At 57.5% G+C, this 7,926-nt stretch overlaps 1 protein-coding gene across 3 annotated transcripts in view; it reads left to right on the top strand.

Moving 5' to 3' along the window:
- Positions 1-229: 229 nt before the first annotated feature.
- Sulf2 (sulfatase 2) overlaps positions 230-7,926 on the top strand; it is an 80,412-nt gene continuing 72,715 nt past the window's right edge. Inside the window, exon 1 of one of the 3 annotated variants that reach the window (XM_013124436.3) lies at positions 230-380. The gene's annotated coding sequence lies outside the window, so the exon portion shown is untranslated. The other 2 variants (XM_013124435.3, XM_013124433.3) reach the window with 2 other exon arrangements.

Raw genomic sequence — 7,926 nt, 5'->3', positions numbered from 1 at the left:
CGCAGGCCAGTGCTGTTCCCCACACAGGGTCGGTTCCCCCCAGCTCATCTGCTGTACTTTCTGCAGTTACTGGTCGGCTCTGTGGCGGCTCTTCCTTCACCCACCCCAGGCAGCCAGTGCCCCTCAGACCTCTGGTGGCTTCGGGGACGGCAGAAACCGCGCAGACAGCACCACCTGGAGTCCAGTTTTCCCTTTACCAAGGGAACCGGCCTCTCCTTTCTTTCCCACTCCCGGCCCATGTCTGGGCAACGCTTCTGCTTTCGCTTGAGCTCAAGTTAATTTCTCAGAGAGCTTCGGAGGCGCGTGGGAAGGTCCCAGGCGCGTGGGCAGTTCCTCCCGCGATCTAGCTTGGGGATCGGCCCGAGCCGGCGTCTCCAATGGCAAGTGTGTGCGTGTGTGTTTAGAGGCGAGCGCTGGGCTTTCAGCAAAGGCAGTCGGGTGTTTGCAAACCGGGGCGAGCCCCTGTGAAAGCGGATAAAAGAAAACATTTATTAACGTGTCATTACGAGGGGCAGCGCTGGGCCGGGGCTGCCGCACGCCTCAGGGAACACTTGGCTCCTCGCAGCTGGGAGGGAGGAGGACGAGAAGGCGGAAAGAGGCTGGATTCTCCGCGTGCCAGCCCCGGGGCCTGATCCATGGCCCTCGCGACTTCGCGCCGGTGTCTGGTGGACTAAGAGATGCGCCCCCGGTCCGAGGGGCACACACGCGCGCACACACGCACGCGCGGTCCCGGCTCGCCGGCAGCTCTCAGCTCAGCGCACATCGCCTTCAACTCCGCGCCCAGGGCGAGCGGGAGCGGGTGCGGGTGAGTGCGCCCGGGGCCCGCGAGGGTGCGCGCTCGGCGGCGGGAGCGCGGCCGGCCACCGGCTCGGCAGGCAGCAGGCCGGGAGCCGCCGGGACTTCGGGCCAGGGCGCGGGGCGACAGCGGAGCCGGAGGTGAGGCGCGATGGCTGGATCGCAGGGTCCCCGGCGGGGCGGGAGGCGGCCGGGTCCCGGGTCCTAGAGCGCTAGGAGCCCGGGGCGGGCGGGTTGGAGCAGAAGCCGGGATGCGGCGGCGGCGGCTGGAGCAGCGGCAGCGCGGAGTCCCCTACGCCCCGCGGCCCGGCCCGGCTGCGGCAGAGGCGCGGTGAGGCCGCGGGGGCCGCGCGGTGAGTGGGGCGTTGGGCCGGGGCCGGGCCCGAATCACGGATTCCAGGGCAAGCACGGCTCAGGTGAGCCCAGCTGGTCCCCGCCGCCCCAGCTTCGGGAGGGTGGCACCCGGAGGCTTCGGCGCCGGCCGGCCACAGGGGGCTGACCGGTTTGACCCCGTCTGTGAGGCTGGGCGGCGGGGGGAGGACTTCTCGCTGCGTCCCGGTGGTCCCCGGGGAAGGGTGCCTGGATGCAAGGGCTGCAGGAGCATGGCCCGGTTGACCCTTTGGGGTTTAGACCCAGAGGCCAGGCCACGTGCAGCTTGTCTGGGCAGAACCCGAGCAAGCAAGGACTAGGAACTCGCAGAACCCAGGACAAATGAAATCGGAAAAGTTCTCCCGCGCCAGGTCAGAACCCATCGCCCTGCAGACCTGCGTCCGCCGCGGGCTCCAGAAGCCCGAAGGGGACGCTGCAGTGGGACTGAGACTTTATCTAGAGTAGTTCGTTCATTCATTCATTCGACAAGCATTGGTGGAGCTTTGAGCGTGCCAGGCACGGAGTGTTACCCGGGGAAGCGTGGATGGTAGTGTTAGTCCTTGCGAGGGCGGCTGGTGGCCAGCCGAGAGGAAGCTCAAAGTGGGCAGATGGAGGGAAACCACCCGCGGAACGTAGGTCTGCTTGATGGCCTCTGTCTGGCGGGGACCCTGAGAGCCTTGTCCCCGGGTCCACACAGTAAGATGGTCTGCACAGAGCGTGGCTGTGGTGGCGACCCTCGCCCCCTCCCCACTTCCTGAAAGTTCTGAGCGGCCCCACCCCTTCTGAATTGGCTCTCTTGCAGCTTGTTTTAATCACTTTTTGAGTTAAAAGTCAATATTTAATTAACCAAGTAATTACATTCAGCTTACGTTTGATTCTAGATATTTGCTGTGTCTGTAGGGACTCCCGCCCTCTCCCCTCTCCATCTGTCCCTGCCTCTTTCTCACGGTGCACCCCCAGGAGGTGAGTGACAGAGAGCAGGTGACTCTGGCTCTCCCTAGGGACACCCTGGATTTTCTCTCTCTCTCCAGAACTGTTCATCTTACAGTTTGTGGTGACCGTGACCAGGTTCAGCTCCTTGCCCAAAGGGGATCAACTAAGATACAACCCTTGGTTAAAAGGGGGTGGGAACTCCCTGAAGACCCCTCTCCCCAAGATGCTCCACCCAGCCAGGCTAGTCCTCGGGGAAAATCAGAACAACCTGTTTCTACGCCGTTCAGTGTTAAAATTGGCAGTTTGTTGATGATGATGTTGGCTTGACCAGTGGCATGCCGGACCCACCGACTCTGCCCTGGCTGAGAGGCAGTGTGGCTTTGGACGTTGTGAAACCCTTTTGAGGTTTTTTAAAATTTGAATTTATGGTTTTTTTTCTGAAACCTTAATAGCATGTTAGGTTTTCCGAATTAAGGGTGGAAGAGTAGGTTTGCTAAGACAAGGCTGGCCCCCAGGGAGGAGCTAAGTGCACCCATGTGCAGTCTGAGTGCCCCTCTTGTGCCCCTGGCCCACGGGGCTTCATCCAAGGACCCCATCCCATGTGGGATTTCACACCGGATGTCCAGAATGCCTTTTAACTGGGGAATGGAGCCTCTCTCCTGTGTCTGGCCTTGGTGGCTTCTGGCCCCTGGGTCAGCGGGAGATTATCACTCAGCCATTATCTGTTCTTAGACTGCTCTCTCTGAAGACCTGAGTCCCTTCCTGCCTTTCTGACCAGTTCAAAGGAGTTTCCCCTTCACCTCAAAGATAGCAAACAGGAAGTGTTGTAGGCCCTTAGACATTAGTCACGTGTCCATACAAAATCCTCCCAGAGCTGTGGCTTGAATGCAGTGCTCTGTGGTAGGTTCCTCGGACTTCAGGCCCACGCTCAGCCTCTTCCTCCAGGGGCAAGAAAGACCTAACCAGTAAAACAGTAAATCTGTGGAAGCTAGAAGCCCCTCCAAATCCTTTCCCTTCTCCAAGAACCACCAGTTGTTTGGGGACAGAGTAGGGAGGTGTCCTTGGTTTGTATTATTTTTTGTGTTGTTATTTTCTTCTGGCTGCTTTTGCCCTCTCTTCTTCCCCTGGGTTCGTCTCCCTCCCCTGGTCTAGATGCAAAGGTTCTCGCAAATGTGGCCAAAGCAAAGCATGCTGAGATTGCGATTTTTAGCTCTTCAGAGGCACAGGGAAGAGGTCCGACGCTGTGGGAGTGAGACCCTCTTGTGGCTGCTGGTGGAGTGGCCTCGGAGGGGGTCCCGGGCACTTGGTTTCAGGCTGGGCTCTGTGTGCCAGTGGACAGGAAAGCGAGCCTCTCCATGGTGACCTGCAGGCCAGCACAGTCTGGCTATGGCCAGCCCCAGGGACTGGCCTAGTGGGGACCCCGGCAGATGCCCATGATCCAGCCGGCTTCAAGGCGCTATCTAATTGGGAGATCATTAAGATCATTATAATTAATTGGCATCCTGATAAATGGCGTGATTGCCTAATTGGGGCGGTTGCTAGGGAACTAGACCTCACTTGGAGCCTAGAGGGGAAGAGGCAGTGGCTGGCTGCAGTTGGGCGCTGGGGTTACAGACCCTGCAGTTCATGGGCGGGAAGCCAGAACTGTATCACCCGCATCCACTGGCAGCTGCGGTCGCAGCTCGGGGTGTTTTCTTAGAAGGGCTGCAATCAAGACCCTTTCTCTTGCAAGCCATTGAAAGGGAGGCTCCGAAATCACTCGGAGGCAAAAGACAAATGTCTGATGCCTCTCCCAGGCCTCCGGATCCCGAGGCAGCCCCGGCGTCAGGGCACTCGCTGCTGGACTGGGGCTCAGTATATGCCATAGGCGCCTTTCTCCATCTCCTCTCTGCCCTCTACCTCACTCTCCTCCTTCAGCTCTCACCCTGCAGCTTCTGGCAGCCCCAGGCTGGGTGTTGAAGACAGCCAGTCTGTCTGGCCACCTGCCCAGCAATGACATGGGGGCGTGTGACTCAGTCGTTCTGTGCCTCTGAGTTCTTATCCAACAAGTGATGAGGCTAAGTCCTCACACCCTTTCCTGAGTCTGTGGGCCAGGGTGAGATCATCAGCACCAGGTGCTTAGCGTCTCTCTCAGGTAAACCTTGGCCGTTATCACACTGGAGATGCCGGGACAATGCCACTGAGTGCCCCCCCCTTCTGTGTAGGCACAGCTCAATAGAAGCAAGCCTCTTTGCAGCAACCGCCCCTGGGCCCCCGGATGCCCTCCCATGAGACCATTGCGCACTGGCTGAGGTAGTAAAGTTACACGTGCCTCAGACCACAGTCTGGTTGGCCGGGGGGGGGAGGTGGCTGGCTGCTGGGTCCCACAAACTGGGGGTCCCCTGCAAAAGGGAAGCCTGGCCACTTGGGAAGCCAGGAGCCACCTGTATGGGCAGCCATGGTCCGAGGAGCCTGTCTGTCAGCATCCTGGCTGAGGTGAGAACCTCAGGGACGTCGTCACTGCCCTTCCCTTTCCACAGGGCGCTTGGGAACCAGCGCCTGCTTCAGCCGCTTCAGTGAAGAAAACTGCAGCCTGGCTTCAAGCCAGGGCTTTCTGGGGGCTGTGTGTGCCTGGTTCCCCACCATGAAAATCATCTTGAAGTGTTTGTTTAAGAAATGTGAAGCCCTAGGGAGAGAGCAGGGCACCCGGTATATGTTCAAGTCGGCCAAAGGCTTGGAAGAGGGACTTGTCGGCCCGTGTGGGTAGCAGCGTATGTGGGGTGCTGTAGATGAGAACAGGGTATAGAAGTGTCAGAATGCACGCTTGCCTTGAGCATGACAGCCTTCTGGGTATGGTATGGGTCCTAGCGGCTACATGAGCCCACTACCACACAGGGCCCAATACCACACGGGTTCATCCCAGTACCTCACGGGTCACAGTACCTCATAGGTCACACAGTACCTCACAGGTCACAGTACCTCACGGGTCACAGTACCTCACGGGTCACAGTACCTCATAGGTCACACAGTACCTCACGGGTCACAGTACCTCACGGGTCACAGTACCTCATAGGTTACAGTACCTCACGGGTCACAGTACCTCATAGGTCACAGTACCTCACGGGTCACAATACCTCACGGGTCACAGTACCTCATGTACAGTACTTCACAGGTCTCAGTATTTCACAGCTCCCAGTACCTCATGAACTCCAAAATGACAAGAGCCAGGTACTGCCTGAGGACCTAGTGCAGCAAGAGGGGAAGGCCCCAAGGGCAAGCATTGGGTGAATAAGGCCATTGTCAAGGCTTTTCATGACAGGCTCCAAAAACAGCAGTGAAACCCAAGGCAGCTTCAGGCAGGTAGTCTAGAGAGGCCTCCCTGAAGAGGAGACCTCTGAGCCATGGCCTGAAGTGAAGGAAGAGGCTGACCTTGAGAGCTGAGGACAGAGCATTTGAGGCGGTAAAGCAGCCTGTGCAAAGGCTCTGAGGGGGAGAGGACACAGACGCCAGCCCAGCAGGCGGCCATGAGTGAGTTGTGGAGGGGAGGCCAGAAGCATGGTGCTCAGACTTTGTTTTCAATGACGTGGAAAGCCAGAGGAGGTTTTCAGATAGGAGCCGGTCTGTTTCAAAAAGCTTTGGCTGGCTTGATGCTGAGAAGTGGGGCCTCAAGGCCCAGGGCCAGGAGCAGCTATGGGGGAACTGACAGTGGCCACGGTGATGGTTTGGGTTGATGCAGTGGAGAGAGATTTGGGGTGTGGGGCCAGCAGGACTTGAGTGGATCCAGAATAAGGAGGAGCCATTGAGTCTCAAACAGGGATGCCCTTGCCAGCTGGGGAAGGTGCAGTAGCTGGTGGGGGCAATTTTGAGTGTCTCGAATAAGACGTCGAGTAGGTAGAGACCACCGATGCTTCTCAGCCTCTTCCCCTGCTCAGGAGGGCCCCACCACAAGGAGCGACCACAGTGCCGAGTGCGGTGACCTCGTGCAGTGACCAGGTGGCCTGGAGCAGGGTGGTTCCCGAGCAGTGTGAGCAGGGACCTGGAGGGAAGGTTAAGAGGGGTTGAGCCGGCTGGCCCTCCAGGTCCCTGCACACGTCTTGGATGTGCAAGTCTGCAGTCTGCTGAGGCGGGCGACCTGCGTTGGGAGCCATCGTGCTTCCCAGCTATTTTAAGCCGTGTGGCTAGCTAGACACACTTACACCAGGGAGAACTCACTTTATTCCCTGGTGTGGCTCCCTGTCCCCAGGGCCTGTCACACGCCTATTTGGTGAATATTTTTGGATAACCCACTGGCTCCCCCTCTGAAATTCCTAGCAGCGCTAGAAACTGCAGGCTGGGCCCCCCTTGACTGATTTGTTACTGCTGGGTGACTGGCAGAGGCTTTCTGGGGATCGCCTGGGGGGGGGGGGACTTCTCTACCCTGGCAGGTGGCACAAAGCCGTCCAAGCAGAGCAGCTATGGGCCCGGCCGAGCCTCCTCTGCTGCCGAGCACTTTGATAGATTCCCACAAACCAGTGTCTTACATTTTACATCCCCAGTCTCAAGAGGATTGCAAAACACACGCGGGCTCAGTGGCAACCCCTCTCCCGCCCCCGACTCATAGCTGCATGTTATTAAAAACATGGCCCCCTGCTTTACACACCGGGCCCCACTGGAGACAGCCCTCCATTCCAGCTCAGACTGGAATCCTTATGCTAAGCACGTCTGTGGGGCCGGGGGTAGGGGAGGCTGAGGCCATAACGCTGGGGACCTCAAGCAGGGACGTAAGATGTGTTTGGCCAGGTGGCTGCCAGATGTGTCTGGGAAGTGTGTTGCTGACAGCTCTTCTTATTGGCTCATGGCCAGGACCCCAGCAGCAGTCCAACCCACCTTGGTAGCCAGAGGTGGGGATCTAAGCAAACAGCCTAGGGAAGTTCAGGAGGAATCTGTGCTTGGTGAACACTGCCTGTCGCAGCTCTGGGGACACATGCTGTCTGCAGACTTCTGAAGGCCAGCCGCTAAGTTGGGTATTTGGGAGGACAGGGAAGCCAACCAAGATCGTTATGATAGCTCAGCGTCTATTCACTTGAATGTGGCTCACGGTGCTTTACGTTCAGGAAAATGGAATGCCTGGTTTAGTGTTCTGGGCAACTGAAGTTTCTATTTCTCACATAGCAAAAAGTGCCAAGTAAGGGAGAGTCTGAGTCTTGTCTTTTGATAACATCTTGGAATGGTGTTACCAAAATCCCAGGGTGCTGCTCTCCGCCGTTCATGTCCTTAGTCTGTCTTTCACCCTCTCGTCTCCTGGTTTCAGTGTGGCTGCCACAGCTCCAATCATCAAATCTCCCCTCAAGGTAGGGATATAGGACAGAACTTCTTTCTATCTCTTTTTCCAGAGAACAAAGTCCTTCTGAAAACACCCTGCAGCGGACTTTGCTGTGTCTCGTAGGCAACCTTGCCTGGGTGTTGTCCTGGATTCTAAACCAAACACTGGGAAAGATAAATGGGATTTTGCTGATGGTCTTAACTCAGTGCTTCCCAGACCAACAGATCAAACACCTTCTGTTTTTAGCAAGTGCTTTGAGGGTAGGGCTTCCTCGAAGGAATTCACAGATAATGTATCTACACAGTCATCAGTGAGATACCCTGATTAGAAATGAAAGGGAAAACAAAGGCAGTGTGGCTTATAATTAAACACAGTGGACACACTGCAGCCCAGCTGGTCGGGACACCTGGCCAGGACTCCTGGGCGGTACTCCTGGGCGGGACACCTGGGCGGGACACATGGGCAAGACTGGTACAGGTGCCCATATTGTGGGGACAGCACACACAGCGGCCAGTGCAGGTGGATGTTTAGCCAATATGGTCATAGAT

Source organism: Mesocricetus auratus, unplaced genomic scaffold (genome assembly GCF_017639785.1).
Source record: "Mesocricetus auratus isolate SY011 unplaced genomic scaffold, BCM_Maur_2.0 Super-Scaffold_100028, whole genome shotgun sequence".
Classification (NCBI taxonomy): domain Eukaryota; kingdom Metazoa; phylum Chordata; class Mammalia; order Rodentia; family Cricetidae; genus Mesocricetus; species Mesocricetus auratus.
The sequence above is the reverse complement of the archived record's forward strand: the minus strand, read 5'-3'. Positions and strand labels throughout refer to the sequence as shown.